The 16,234-nt window shown below is 36.9% G+C and overlaps 1 protein-coding gene across 3 annotated transcripts in view; it reads right to left on the bottom strand.

Moving 5' to 3' along the window:
- Positions 1-16,234, bottom strand: part of ARHGEF9 (Cdc42 guanine nucleotide exchange factor 9) — a 185,906-nt gene that overhangs the window by 8,837 nt on the left and 160,835 nt on the right. The window contains exon 10 of one of the 3 annotated variants that reach the window (XR_002479737.1): positions 6,519-6,533. The exons of the other annotated variants lie outside the window; for them this stretch is intronic. The gene's annotated coding sequence lies outside the window, so the exon portion shown is untranslated. Of the gene's footprint in view, positions 1-6,518; positions 6,534-16,234 lie in introns of those variants that run through there. 3 annotated transcript variants of the gene reach the window in all.

Here is a 16,234-nt window from a genome sequence, read left to right as displayed (position 1 = left end):
GTCCTCATAAAATGAGTTTGGAATTTTTCCTTCCATTTCTATTTTTTGGAACAGTTTCAGAAGAATAGGTATTAATTCTTCTTGAAATGTTTGGTAGAATTCCCCTGGGAAGCCATCTGGCCCTGGGCTTTTGTTTTTTGGGAGATTTTTGATGACTGCTTCAAATTCCTTAGTGGTTATAGGTCTGTTCAGGTTTTCTATTTCATCCTGGTTCAGTTTTGGTAGTTGGTACATCTCTAGGAATGCATCCATTTCTTCCAGGTTATTTAATTTGCTGGCATAGAGTTGCTCATAATATGTTCTTATAATTGTTTGTATTTCTTTGGTGTTGGCTGTGATCTCTCCTCTTTCATTCATGATTTTGTTGATGTGGGTCATTTCTCTTCTCTTTTTGATAAGTCTGGCCAGGGGTTTATCAATCTTGTTAATTCTTTCAAAGGACCAGCTCCTAGTTTCGTTGATCTGTTCTACTGTTCTTTTAGTTTCTATTTCATTGATTTCTGCTCTGATCTTTATTATTTCTCTTCTCCTGCTGGGTTTAGGCTTTATTTGCTGTTCTTTCTCCAGCTCCTTTAGGTGTAGGGTTAGGTTGTGTACTTGAGACCTTTCTTGTTTCTTGAGAAAGGCTTGTATTGCTATATACTTTCCTCTTAGGACTGCCTTTGCTGCATCCCAAAGATTTTGAATAGTTGTGTTTTCATTTTCATTGGTTTCCATGTATTTTTTTAATTCTTCTTTAATTTCCTGGTTGACCCATTCGTTCCTCAGTAGGATGCTCTTTAGTCTCCATGTATTTGAGTTCTTTCTCACTTTTGTCTTGTGATTGAGCTCTAGTTTCAAAGCATTGTGGTCTGAAAATAGGCAGGGAATGATCCCAATCTTTTGGTACCGGTTGAGACCTGATTTATGACCTAGGATGTGATCTATTCTGGAGAATGTTCCATGGGCACTACAGAAGAATGTGTATTCCGTTGCTTTGGGGTGGAATGTTCTGAATGTCTGTAAAGTCCATTTGGTCCAGTGTGTCATTTAAAGTCTTTATTTCCTTGTTGATCTTTTGCTTAGATGATCTGTCCATTTCAGTGAGGGGGGTGTTAAAGTCCCCCACTATTATTGTATTGTTGTCGATGTGTTTCTTTGCTTTTGTTATTAATTGGCTTATATAATTGGCTGCTCCCATGTTAGGGGCATAGATATTTACAATTGTTAGATCTTCTTGTTGGATAGATCCTTTAAGTATGATATAGTATCCTTCCTCATCTCTTATTACAGTCTTTGGTTGAAAATCTAATTTGTCTGATATAAGGATTGCCACCCCAGCTTTTTTTTGGTGTCCATTAGCATGGTAAATGGTTTTCCACCCCCTCACTTTCAATCTGGGGCTGTCTTTGGGTCGAAAATGAGTCTCTTGCAGACAGCATATCGATGGGTCTTGTTTTTTAATCCAGTCTGATAGCCTGTGTCTTTTGATTGGGGCATTGAGCCCATTTACATTCAGGGTAACTATTGAAAGATAGGAATTTAGTGCCATTGTATTGCCTGTAAGGTGACTGTTACCGTATATTGTCTGTGTTCCTTTCTGGTCTGTGTTGCTTTTAGGCTCTCTCTTTGCTTAGAGGACCCCTTTCAAGATTTCCTGTAGGGCTGGTTTTGTGTTTGCAAATTCATTTAGTTTTTGTTTGTCCTGGAAGCTTTTTATCTCTCCTTCAATTTTCAATGACAGCCTAGCTGGATAGAGTATTCTTGGCTGCATATTTTTCTCATTTAGTGCTCTGAATATATCCTGCCAGTCCTTTCTGGCCTGCCAGGTCTCTGTGGATAGGTCTGTTGCCAATCTAATGTTTCTACCCTTGTAGGTTACATATCTCTTCTCCCGAGCTGCTTTCAGGATTTTCTCTTTGTCTATGAGACTCGTAAGTTTTACTATTAGATGTCGGGGTGTTGACCTATTTTTATTGATTTTGAGAGGGGTTCTCTGTGCTTCCTGGATTTTCATGCCTGTTTCCTTCCCCAAATTAGGGAAGTTCTCTGCTATAATTTGCTCCATTATACCTTCTGCCCCTCTCTCTCTTTCTTCTTCTTCTGGGATCCCAATTATTCTAATGTTGTTTCATCTTATGGTATCGCTTATCTCTCGAATTCTGCCCTCATGATCCAGTAGTTGTTTATCTCTCTTTTTCTCAGCTTCTTTATTTTCCATCATTTCATCTTCTATATTACTGATTCTCTCTTCTGCTCATTTATTCTAGCAGTTAGCGCCCCCATTTTTGATTGCACCTCATTAATAGCCTTTTTGATTTCTACTTGGTTGGATTTTAGTTCTTTTACTTCTCCAGAAAGGGTTTCTCTAATAACTTCCATATTTTTTTCAAGCCCAGCTAGTATCTTTAAAGTGATGATTCTGAACTCTAGATCTGAGATCGTACTAATGTCCGTATTGAGTAGGTCCCTGGCAGTCGGTACTACCTCTTGTTCTTTTTGTTGAGGTGATTTTTTCCGTCTTGTCATTTTGTGCAGAGGAGAATAGATTAATGAGAGAACAAAATGCTAGCAGAGTAACAACGTCCCCAGAAAATATACTCTAAACAAATCAGAAAAGACTTGAAGCAGTGGGAAAAGAAAGGGAAAGAGAGAAAAAAGCAAAAGAAAAAAAAGAAAAAGATAAAAACAAAAACAAACAAAACAAAACAACAACAACAAAAAAACCAGAATGTGATCAAATATGATCAGGCTGGTATATAGATCAGTGCCACACACTAGATTTGGGGTGTATTTTGGTCTTTTACAAGAAAGTGCCTCCCAAAATTTTAAAGAAAGAAAAACTTATATATGTACAAAAATAGGGGTTGATCTGATGAAGGGATGGAATATGACTGTAAAGATGGAAATTATAAAAAATTTTATAAAAGGAATTGATAAGAAGTTGTTTGAAAAAAGAAAGAAGAGGATTTAAAAAAAGAAAAAAAAAGGGAGAGTATGTGATCAGGCAGGGGAATAGAAAATACCATATACTAGAGATTTAGGGTATATTTTGATCTGTTAGAAGAAACTATCTCAAAATTTTAAAGAGAGAACAACTTATATATATAAGCCAAAAATATGGGTAACTACTATGAAGGGATAGAATATGACTCTAAAAATGAAAAATAAAAAAAATTTTTTTTAAAAAAAGTGATTGATAAGATGTTGGTTTGTAAATGGAAAAAGAAAAATTCAAAAAGAAAAAAAGACAGTTAAAAAAAAATTAACTTTGAAAGACTACAGAATCATGGTAAAAAAGCCATGAATTCTATGTGCAGTAGTCCCCTAGAGCTGGAGTTCTGCCGTTCTCATTGATGGGTAAACTTGATCTTGGCTGGCTGTTCTCGCTGATCTTCCGGGGAGGGGCCTGTTGCCGTGGTTTCCAAATGTCTTTGCCGGAGGCAGAATTGCCCCGCCCTTGCCCCCTCCCAGCTAAGTAATCTACTCGGGTTTGCTCTCTGGGGCTTTTGTTCCCTGCGAGCTTTCCATACAGCTTTGGAGGCGGAGAGTGAAAATGGCGGCCTCCCAATCTCCGCCGCGGAGGAGCCGAGAACTCGGGGCCCCGCTTCTCAGTGAGCCCCCAGAGAAAAGCCGTCAGTCACTCCCGTCTCCCCGGTCTGCAGCCGCACTCCGTGCTCACCTGGCCTGTGACCGCGCGTTTCTATCTCTGGCACCCGACCCCGGGTGGAGTCTCCAAACCCAGCAGATCCCTGCGGCGCACTCCTGTGCGGCTCCTCCTGGGGGAGGAAGGTGAGTCTCCCTGGATCTGCCGCTTGTTGGGTCCCTGCTGGAGGAGCAGTGGCCCGACTGTGCTGCGGATCTCGGTTTATGGCAACCCCGAGCTGAGAGCCCGCGCCTGGGCTCCGCCTCTGCAGCTGGCTTCCCTGCTCCGATACCTGGGAGCTCTGCCACACTCAGGCACCCCCGGTCTTTCTGTGACCCGTGGGTCCTGAGACCACACTGTCCCGGAGGGTTCCACCCCCCGCTTAGCCACCAGAGTGACGTCCCTCAGCGGAGCAGACTTTTAAAAGTTCCGATTTTGTGCTCCGTGGTTCTATCACTTGCCAGAAGCAGCCGCCAGAGGCCCCTCCCCCGCCGTCTATCCTCCCGAATATCGCCTCGGATTCACTTCTCCGCACGTCCTACCTTCCAGAAAGTGGTCGCTTTTCTGATGAGAGAGTTGTTGCTCTTCTTTTCTTCGATCTCCTGTTGAGTTTGTAGGTGTTCAGAATGGTTTGATCCCTATCCAGCTGAATTCCTGAGAGGAGACAAAATCCAGGTCTCCTACTCCTCCGCCATCTTGCTCCGCCACCCCTCTGATCATTTGTTTTTGGGTATTTAGTTTGAGAAGTTCTTTGTAGATCTTGAATATCAGGCCTTTGACTATAGTGTCATTTACAAAATATCTTTTCCCTTTCTGTGGGGTGCCTCTTTGTTTTGTTGACCCTTTCCTTTGCTGGGAAAGAGGTTTTTATAATGATTAAGTCCCCAAAGTTCATACTTTGTTATGAATGTTAGCCATTTGTATGTCTTCTTTGGAGAAGTGTCTGTTCGTGTCTTCTGCCCATTTTTTGACTTGAATATTGTTTTTTTGGGTGTGAGTTTGAGAAGTTTTTTATAGATCTTGGATACCAGCCCTTTATCTGTAGTGTCATTTGCAAATATCTTCTCTCATTCTGTGGGTTGTCTCTTTGTTTTGTTGACTGTTTCCTTTGCTGTGCAGAAGCTTTTTATGTTAGAGAAATGATTCCATTTACAATAGCACCAAAAACCATACCTCGGAATAAATCTAACCAAAAAGGTAAAGGATCTCTACTCTAGGAACTACAGAACACTCATGAAAGAAATTGAAGAAGACACAAAAAGATGGAAAAATATTCCATGCTCATAGATTGGAAGAATAAACATTGTTAAAATGTCTATGCTACCCAGAGCAATCTATACCTCCAATGCCATCCCATCAAAATTCCAACGACATTTTTCAAAGTGCTGGAACAAACAATCCTAAAATTTGTATGGAATCAGAGAAGACCCTGAATTGCCAAGGAAATGTTGAAAAAGAAAAACAAAGCTGGGGGCATCACGTTGCCCGATTTCAAGCTATATTACGAAGCAGTGATCACCAAGACAGCATGGTACTGGCACAAAAACAGACATATAGACCAATGGAACAGAAAAGAGAGTCCAGATATGGACCCTCAACTCTATGGTCAAATGATCTTCGACAAAGCAGGAAAAATTATGCAATGGAAAAAATACAGTCTCTTCAATAAATGGTGCTGGGAAAATTGGACAGCCACATGCAGAAGAATGAAACTCGACCATTCTCTAACACCATACACAAAGATAAACTCCAAATGGATGAAAAACCTCAATGTGAGACAGGAATCCATCAAAATCTTAGAGGAGAACATAGGCAGTAACCTCTTTGACATCGGCCACAGCAACTTCTTTCAAGATACATCTCCAAAAGCTAGTGAAACAAAAGCAAAAATGAACTTTTGGGACTTCATCAAGATATTTTTAAATTTTTTGACAAACCCCCCATACTATTGTCCATACTGGCTGTACAACTTACATTCTCACAGTATACAGTGGTTCCTTTCTCTCCATATCCTTTTTAGTCCTTATTATTGCTTGTCTTTTGAAAGCCATTCTAACAGGTGTGACATGATATCTCATTGTAGTTATTTAAATTTCCTGATGATTAGTGTGATGCTGGGCACCTTTTCATGTACTTATTAGCCATTTGAATATTTTCTTTGGAAAAGTATCCATTCAGGTCCTTTGCCTCTTTTTTAATTGGGTTATTTGTGGGTTTTTGCTATTGAGTAGTATGAGTTCCTTTAATATTTTGGATATTAACCCCTTATCACATACTATGTAGTTTGCAAATATTTTTCCCATTCCATAGGTTGCTTTTTTATTTTGTTGATTTTTGCCGTGCAGAACCTTTAATTTTGATGTGATCTCACTTGTTTTTCTTTTGTTACTTGTGCTTTATGTGTCATGTCCAATAATTCATTGCCAAAACCAATGTCAAGATCTTTCTCCCATGTTGTCTTATAGTAATTGATGATTCCAGGCTTTATATTTAAGTCTTTAAGCCATTTTACATTAATTTTTATGAGTGGTGTAACATAGGGGTCTAGTTCTTCCTTTTGCATGTGAATATCTAATTTTCCCAGAACCACTTATTGAAGAGACTGTCCTTCTTTATTGAATATTCTTGGCTCCCTTGTCAAATTTTACTTGATTGTATATGCATGGATTCATTTCTGGGATCTAAATTCCTTTCTTTTGGTCTGTGTATCTGTATTTTTCTCAGTGCTAAACTGTTTGGTTACCACAGTTTTGTAATATAGCTTTTTTTTAAGATTTTATTTATTTACTTGACAGAGAGTGCGAGAGAGCACAAGCAGGGGGAGCTGCAGAGGGAGAGGGAGAAGCAGACTCCCTGCTGAGCAGAGAGCCTGATGCGGGGCTCAATCCCAGGACCCTGAGATCATGACCTGAGCTGAAGGCAGACGGTTAACTGACTGAGCCACCTAGGTGCCCCTGTAATATAGCTTGAAGTCAGAAAGTGTGATGGTTCCAGCTTTGTTCTTTCTCAAGATTGCTTTGGCTATTCACAGTCTTTTATGGTTCCATACAAATTTCAGAATTGTTTTTCTTATTTCTGTAAAAAATGTCATTTGAATCTTGATAGGAAATGCACAGAACCTATAGAATGGTTTTGGGTAGTACAGACATTTTAACAATATTAATTCTTCCAATCTACAGGCACAGGATATCTTCTATTTTTGTTAATTTTTTTCATAAATGTCTTAGAGTTTTCAGTGAACACATCTTTCACCTCCTTGGGTAGATTTATTCCTAAGTATTTTATCATTTTTGATACTATTATAAATGGATTGTTTTATTTTGTTTTTTGAATAATTCATTGTTGGTGTATAGATGCTACTGAGTTTTGTATGTTGATTTTGCATCCTAAAACCTTACTGAATTCATTGATTAAATCTAACAGTTTTTTGATAGAGTCTTTAGGATTTTCTACATACAAAATCCTTTCTTTTTCTTTTTTCTTTTTTCCGTGACTGCCAACTCCAGCCCTTTAGTAGTCCATGCCACTGGTCCTTAGGTGTGAGACCCTAGTCCTGATTTGCCCTCTGGGCTTCTCCCACAGAGTCCCCTCCAATCCCTGGTCTCTCCTGTCCAGGCCTTCAGCCAGCCCTGTTGTTCCCTAGCCCCCTTCTTCCCCAGTGAGGGCTCCATAGCTTAATTCTGCTTGAGCACTATATTCCTCTGTTCTCCTTGCTATAAAACTTCTGACTCATTTAGCTCTCTTGTCTTAATCTGCCAGATGGGGAATATATTCTCCCCTCCCCTGCCCTTTCTTTCTTTATTTTCTGAAACCTATTTGCCTTCCCTGAGTCTTCAAACTAAAATCAGAGCTATAAAGCACACCATGCCAGGCATAATGAAATGTAATCTCTGTTCAAAATGTTTATTCATACTGTATTCTAAATGTTTGGTTTTGTGTGCTGAAGATTTTACCAGTAGCAACAAGCCATTAGACAAATAAGTATCAAGTGCAAATCAAGTTAGACCAGCCAAAGGTCACATTCAAAATTACTGGTCAGAACAGATAAATCCAAAGTGGAAAGTGGAAAGGAATTTCCTTCTAATTAGGAAATAGGGTTTTATATATCCCCTCCATCAATATGTTTTGTCTTTCTTTTTATCTTCTATGTATAAAGAAAGAAAGAAGTATCCAGAGAATGGGGAGGTTGAAAAAGCAAATTAAATTCATCTGTATAGTTAATCTCATTTGCAGTCTAGGCTAGTTATGATTCTCAAACTTGAGCCTGTATCAGAATCACCTGTTGTAGGTCTGGGGAAGGGCCTGATAATTTATGTTTCTAATGCATTCTCACATGTTACTGATGCTGTTGGTCTGAGGACCACACTTTGAAATCAGGAAGTGAGTCCTCCTGCTTTGTTCTTCCTTTTCAATATTGTTTTAGACATTGTGGCCAGATGGCCAACAGACACATGAAGAGATGCTCGACATCACTAATCATCAAGGAAATGCAGATAAAAACCACTATGAGATATCACCTTACAGCTGTCAGAATGGCTAAAAGAAAAAAGACAAAAAATAACAAGTGTTGGCGAGGACATGGAGAATCCTCGTGCCCTGTTGGTACAAATGTAAATTGATACAGTGACTGTGGAAAACTGTATGGAATGTCCTCAAAAAATTCAAAATAGAAATATTATATTACCCAATAATTGGATATCAAACAAAAAACAAAAACACTAATTCAAAAAGATAGGCATACATCCCTATGTTTATTGCAACACTATTTACAATAGCCAAGATTTGGAAGCAACCTAAATGTCCATCAGCAGAAGAATGGATAAGGAAGATGTATATAAGGTGTTTGTGTGTGTGTGTGTGTGTGTGTATAATGGAATATTACACTATAAAAAGGGATGAGATCTTGCCATTTGCAACAACATAGGCGAACCTAGAGGGTATTATGCTAAGTGAATTAAGTCAGACTGGGAAAGACAAATACCATATGATTTTACTCTTACGTGGAATCTAAAAACAAATCAAATGAATAAACAAACAAAAAGTAGAATCAGACCTATGAATACAGAGAAATGACAGTTGCCAAGGGAAAGGGGGGTAGGCAAAATGCATAAAGGGAAGTAGGAGATACAGGCTTCCAGATGTGGAATGAATAAGTCATGGCACAGAATAAGGAATACAGTAAAATATATTATAATAGAATTGTATGGTGACAGGTGGCAGCTACACTTGTGGTGAGCACAACATAATATATAGAGAAATTGAATCACTATGTTGTACACCTGAAACTAATGTAACATTGTATATCAACAATACTAAATAAAAAATAAACTAAAAATAATCAGCTGGTCAGTTTCTACAAAGAAGTTGACTGTGATTGAGGGATTATTTTGAATCTATAGATCAATTTGGGGAATATTGCCATTTTAGCAAAATTAAGTCTTATAATTCATGAACATGGGATGTTTTGCTATGTAGAGCTTTTCAAATATATTTCAACAATGTCTTGTAGTGTGCAGAGAATAAATTTTATACTTGTTTTATTAAATTCATTCCTAAATATTTTGTTAACATTATAAATGGATTTTCTTAATTTCTTAATTCCTGCAACTTTGCTGAATTCATTTATTAACTCCAATAGTGGTGTGTGTGTGTGTGTGTGTGTGTGTGTATGTGTGTGTGTGTGTATACTGTAGAGTTTTCTATATGTAAGATTGCATTATCTGCAGACAGAGGCACATTTTACCTCTTCCTTTCCAAACTGAATGCCTTTTGTTTCTGCTTCTTGCCTAACTGCCTTGGCCAGAACCTCCAGAACAATGTTGAATGGAGGTGATGAGACTGGACATCTTTGCCTTTTCCTGATCTTAGGGGGAAAAGCATCAGTCTCTCATCACTGAGCATGATGTTAGTTGTGGGTGTTTTGTAGATGCTCTTAAATACATAAATGTTGTCATAGTCAAACAGAATCAATTTTACTTCCTCCTTTCTGATTTGGATACAATTTCCTTCTTTTTCTTACCTGATTGCTCTCTGCTTAAGACTTCTAGTACTGTGTTGCATAGGAGTGGTGAGATTGGGCACCACTGTGTTCTTATATTAGAAAAATAGCTTTCAAACTTTCACCATTAAATATGATGTTAGTTGTGGATTTGCCATATATTGCCTTTATTATATTGAGATAGTTCCTTCTATACCTAATTTGATGAGAGTTCTTATCATGAAAGGATATGCTTTTTCAGGATCTATTGAGACGATTATATGATTTTTATCTTTCTATTAATGTGGTGTATTACAATTTTTTGAGTTGCATATGTTAACCCATCCTTGCATCTCAGTAATGAATCCCACTTGATGATGTTGTATGATCCTTTTAATGTGTTTTTATTTGGTTAGCTAGTATTTTGTTAAGAAATTTTGCATCAGGAATATTGTCCTGTGGTTTTCTTTTCCTAAAGTGTCCTTATCTGGATTTGGTATCAGTGTAATGCTCATCTCATAAAATGAGTTTGGGAGTACTCCTTTCTCTTCAATTTTTTTGAAGAGTTTGAGAAGGATTGACAGTCTTTAAATTCTCAGTACAATTCACCAGTGAAACCATTTATTCTTGGGCTTTTCTTTGTTGGGAGGTTTCTGCTTACTAATTCAATCTTTTTACTCATTTTTGGTATGTTCTTTTTTCATAATTCAATCTTGATATATTGGATTTTTTTTGGAAATTATTCATTTCTTCTAGGTCATCCAATTTGTTAGTATATACTTGTTCACAGAATCACTCTCATGATTCTATTTCTGTGGCATCATATGTAACATCTCCTGTTTAATTTCTGATTTTATTTAAGTCTTCTCCCTCTTTCTTAGTCTAGCTAAGTTTGTCAATTTTATCTTTTCAAAAACCAGCTCTTAATTTAATTGATCTTTTCTATTGTTTTTCTGGTCTCTATTTCTCCTCTGATATTTGTTATTTCTTTTTTCCTGCCAACATTGGGCTTAAATTTTCTTCTTTTGCTTGTTCCTTGAAGTGTAAAGTTAGGTTGCTTATTTGATTGTTTTTTTCTTTGTGTAGGCATTATGGCTATAAACTTCCCTCCTAGAACTGATTTTGCTACATCTAATAACTTGGTATGTTGTGTTTTCACTTACATTTATCTCAAGATATTTTTTTATTTTCCTTTCGATTTCTTCTTTACCTCATTGGTTGTTCAGGAGTGTGTTGTTTAATTTCCACATATTTGTGAACTTTACAGTTTTCCTCCTGTTGTCAATTTCTAGTTTCACACCATTGTGGTTGAATGATACTTGATAAGATTTCAGTCTTCTTAAATTTGTAAGACTTGTTTTGTGACCTAACACATACTACCCTAGAGCATGTTCCATTTGTACTTGAGAAAATAGCTGCTGCTATTGGATGGCATGTTCCTTATATGTCTTTTAGTTCCTTTTGGTCTAAATATATTTCCAGTCCAATGTTTTCTTAATCATTTTTTGTCTAGGTGATCTATCAATTGTTGCTATTATCATATTTCTATTTCTTCCTTCAGATATGTTAGCATTTGCTTAATATATTTAGGTGCTCCATATTGGGTACATATATATTTAAAATAAAAATATATTATGTTCTGGGTACATATTATATCTTGATGAATTGACCCTTTATCATTATATAATGACCTTCTTTGTCTCTTGTGACAGTTTTTGACTTGTAGTCTATTTATCTGATGTAAGTATCACATAAATACCCTTGCTCTCTTTTTGGCTTCCACTTGTATGGAATATCTTTTTCCATCCCTTAACTTTGAGGCTATGTGTATCCTTAAAGATTAACTAGTCCTTTGTAGGCAATGTATAGTTGTGTCTTGTATTTTTATCCATTCAGCCATTCTATGCACGTTGACAAGAGAATTGAATCTATTTACATGCTGGAGGGGAGGTGGGTGGGTGGATGGGCTAAATGGGTGATGGGAATTAAAGGAAGGCCCTTGTTGGGATGAGCACTGGGTGTTATATGTAAGTGATGACTCACTAAATTTTACTCCTGAAACCAGTACTACACTACATGCTAACTAACTTGAATTTAAATAAAAATAAACTGTAGAAAAAAATAATAATTATTGATAGGTAAAGACTTACTATTGTCATCTTATTATTTTCTGTTTTATAGTTATTTTGTTCTTTTCTTCCTCTTCCTTTATGAATCGATGGTTTTCCTAACAGGTATGCTTTGATTCACCTCTTTTTTGTGTGTGTATCTACTGTAAGTGCTTGCTTTGTTGTTACAATGAGGTTTACATAAAACACCTTATAGTTACAATAGTCCATTTTATACTGATAAAAAATTAACTTTGGATACATAAAACTCTTTCTCTCTCTCTCATTCTATCCCTCTTTCTGGGAAAGTCTTTCTCCTTCATTTCTAAACCTTCCTGGGTATAGTATTCTTGGTTGACAGTTTTCTTCTTTCAGAACTTTGAAAGAAGAACATCCCACTCTCTCCTGGTCTGCTAGGTTCCTGCTGAGAAATCTTTGAATAGTCTTATGTGGGTTTCCTTGTATATGAGGATTTTTTTCTCTTGCTGCTTTTAATCTTTTCTCTTTGACTTTGATTTTGGAGAGTTTTATAATGCATCTTGAAGATCATTTGTGTTAAAATTGTTTGGAAGCCAATGAACTTCAAGAAGCTGAAAATTCAAATACCTATCCAGAATTGGAAATTTCTCAGCTGTTATTTTTTTTAAGATTTTATTCATTTATTTGACATAGAGAGACACAGCGAGAGAGGGAACACAAGCAGGGGGAGTGGGAGAAAGAGAAGCAGGAGGCTCCCCACTGAGCAGGAAGCTTGATGCGGGGCTCCATCCCAGAACCCTGGGATCATGATCTGAGCCGAAGTCAGACGCTTAATGACTGAGCCACCCAGGCATCCCTGTTATTTCTTTAAATAATCTTTCCTCCCCTTTCTCCCTCTTTTCTTCTTTTGGGACTGCAATATTTTATAGATTGCTTCTCTTAATTTTATCCCATTAACTCCCATAGGCTTTCTTCACTTTTTTAAAATTATTTTTTCTTTGTTTTACTCTGGACAATTTCAAAAGACCTGTCTTTGGCCTCACAAATTCTTTCTTCTGCTTGTTCAAATCTGTTGTTGATGTTCTCCATTGCATCTTTTTTTTTTCATTTCATTCATTGTATTCTTCAGCTCTATAATTTCCATTTGGTTCTTATGATATTTACTCTCTGTTAAATTTCTTGTTTTGTATATTGTTTTCCTGATTTTGTTGAATTGTCTCTCTATGCTTTCTTGTAGCACAATGAGCTTCCTTTAAAAAACTATTTTTGAAATGTTTACTGGAAAAAATTGTATATCTCCATATCTTTGGGGGTCAGTTTCTAAAAAATTGTGTTCCTTTGATGATGCATGTTTCCTCAATTTTTCATGTTCCTTGTAGTCTTGAGTTGCTGTCTTTGCATTTGAAAAAGTACTCACTTCCTCTAGTCTTTATTGACTTGCCTCTTTTTTCTATGCATCTAATCATGTTTGTTTGTTTGTTTGTTTTCTTCTCCATGGGTAGTCTGGAACTTTTCTGCTGGACTTTTGAACTTTCACAAAAGCACACTCATCTGTGGGTGACTGTCAAAATCAGTGTTTTTTTAGGGGGAAGACAGTAGAAAATTATTCTGCCATTTTGATGATGTCCTTTAACAGGCAATTTTCAAAGGTGGTAAGTGTCAGAAAGATGAGCGTACTGGGTGCCAACAAATGATATGAAAATATTAGGGAGAAAGTTTGGGAAGTGTTCATTTTGATTTCTCAATTAAGCTTTTTATTTTGAGAGTATTATAGGTTTACATGCAGTTGTAAGAAACAATACAGAGATATACTTTGTAGTCTTTACTCAGTTTCTTCAATGATAACATTTTGCAAAAATGTAGTACAAAATTACAACCAGGATATTAACATTGTTACAAGACACAGAGAAGAGATAGGACATTTCTATATCACAAAATCTCTAGTTACTCTTCCATAACCACACTTACTTCTCTCCTGATCTCACCCCCCCTTAACCATTGGCAACTACTAATCTGTTCACCATTACTAAATGATAATATTCCAAGAATGTTATATAAATGGAGTCATACCATATATAACTTTTGGAGATTGGCTTTTCTCATGCAGCATAATTCCTTGGAGATTCACCCAAGTTGTTCCATATACCAATAGTTGGCTCCTTTTTATTCATGAGTAATATTCCATGGTATGGGTATACCATAATTACTCACCCATTGAAAGACATCTGGGATGGTTCCAGTTTGGGCTATCATGAACAAAGCTGCTATAAACATTTGTTTAGAGTTTTTTTTTTTTCTCCAATATTTTATTTAAATTCAAGTTAGTTAACATATAGAGGGTTTTTTTGGTGAAAGTTTTCATTTCTCTGGGACAACTGCCCAGGAGTATAATTGCTGGGTATATGGTAGTAGTATGTTTTGTGTCTAAGAAACCACCATACTATTTTCCAGAGTGGCTGTACCATTTAGTATTCTCACCAGCAAGGTATAAATGATTCAGTTCCTCTACACCCTTGCCAGCATTCGGTGTTGTCACTATTTTTTATTTTAGCCTTTTTAATAGGTGTGTAGTGATATCTCATTGTGGTTTTCATTTGTATTTCTCCAATGATTAATAATGTTGAACATTTTTTCATGTGTTTAACTGTCATCTATATAATCCTCTTCAGTAAAATATCCATCTTTTGCCCATTTTGTAATTGGAGTATGTATTTTTTTTTTTTTTACTGCTGAGTTTTGAGAGTTCTTTATATATTCTAGATACTAGTGTTTTTCCAGATATATGGTTTGCAAATATTTTTCCTAGCCAGTAACTTGTCTTTTCATCCTCTTCATATGGTCTTTCATAGAGCAAAAATGTCTATTTTGATGAGGTCCATTGTATCAATTTTTCATTTCATGGTTCAAGCTTTTGGTATCAAGTCTAAGAACTTCTTTGCCTAGCTCTAGATGCTGAAGATTTTCTCCTTTTTAAAAAAAGTTTTGTAGCTTTAAATTTAAGTCCATTATCCATTCTGAGTTCATTTTTGTAAGGTATGAGTTTAGGTTGAAGTTTATTTTTGGTCTATGGCTGAAGCGGCATTTGTTGAAAAGACTACCCTTCCTCCACTAAATTTCTTTTGCATCTTTATCAAAAATTACTTGGGCATATTTGTGTAGGTCTATTTCTGGCTTCTCTATTCTCTTCCACTAATACAATATGTCTATCCTTCTGCCAATACCACACTATCTTGGTTATTGTAGCTATATAATTTGTGTTAAAATCAGGATAGACTGAGTACCCCAACTTTACTCTTCTTTTTCAAGATTATTTTAGTTACTTTAGGATATTTATTTGATTTTGAGATAGTCCTATAGCCTCTGGAGTTGGGGCTTTGCTCATGGCCCTAGGGAGCTCCATGATGACAGACTGAAATAGGTTGATAGACTAGGAATTAGTATTCAAATTCCAATAAGTTATACATCAATTCTTAAAACTAAGACAGTGTAAAAGATAAACATAAAGTAGAAAGGCCTTCCTTGGAGCTAGGCTTTGTCCTCTTTGCTTATCTTACAGATAGGCTTCCCCTCCTCCAGAGCAGTAGACTGAGTTAATAAGGTCCTATGGCATTATAGATGGGGTTAGAAGAGAACACTAGAATAATTTCCTATCCAATTACGTCTGCATTAGAGAAATCTTAAAAACAATGCTCCCATAACTTCCAGGAAGTGGTCATTGGAAGGGTTAAAGAAACTTGCTTTTGTGGATATCTGAAAGAATTCCCTTCTTGTTCTTCCCATGTACATAATATCACTATTGAATTCCTAAGTTTGACAATTGTTTCCACATGTGTAGTTACCTTGGGTCTCAAAATATATCAGTCATTACAGTCCTGGACTAGGAGAGACTTGAAAACTAGAAATAGAAATAATGGAGGGGATTTGTAGGAATTTTGGGAGGTTTGAAACTAAATGAGTTTCTTTGAAAACTTTAGAATTGTTAAAGGTGGAAAGCTGTTCATGTGAACCATTGTTTAGATACTGGGGAATAAGAGAGGACCTGAAAGGAATAGCCTTGTGACTAGACAGGTGGAAAAGGAAACTGACACAAAGGCTTGGTATGAGTGAGCAGGACTGTTTTCTGGTTTATTGCTTTGTGGATGTTCCTTTGCTTTAAGAGTTCATAGTGAAAAAAAAGAACAGCCAGCCTCAGATAGGCTTGAGGGAACCTAAGCTGAGGTAAAGGGGTCCTATCCCATCATGAAGGTCAGTGTGGTGAGGACAGTGGAGGGGAACAGAGTAAGAGAAGTTCAAGCATTAAGAGCCTCCAGGAAACAAGCAAGCCACTAGGACAGTAGCCTTTTTTATAGCCTGAGGACTCCCCGACTGGCTGGGGTTCTGTTCTGCTTATATCTCTACGGAAGGAGCACAGTCTCTCACAGGGTTGCCCTACTCATCCAAACCATATCTTCACTGACATTAACTCCAGATAGCTTTCTAACACTATCTCTCATGTTTCACTCCTGAGAGGTTAGGTGTGATTGCCTTTAATTCCCTATCTGAAGA

Source organism: Neomonachus schauinslandi, chromosome X, assembly GCF_002201575.2.
Source record: "Neomonachus schauinslandi chromosome X, ASM220157v2, whole genome shotgun sequence".
Taxonomy (NCBI): Eukaryota; Metazoa; Chordata; class Mammalia; order Carnivora; family Phocidae; genus Neomonachus; species Neomonachus schauinslandi.
The sequence above is the reverse complement of the archived record's forward strand: the minus strand, read 5'-3'. Positions and strand labels throughout refer to the sequence as shown.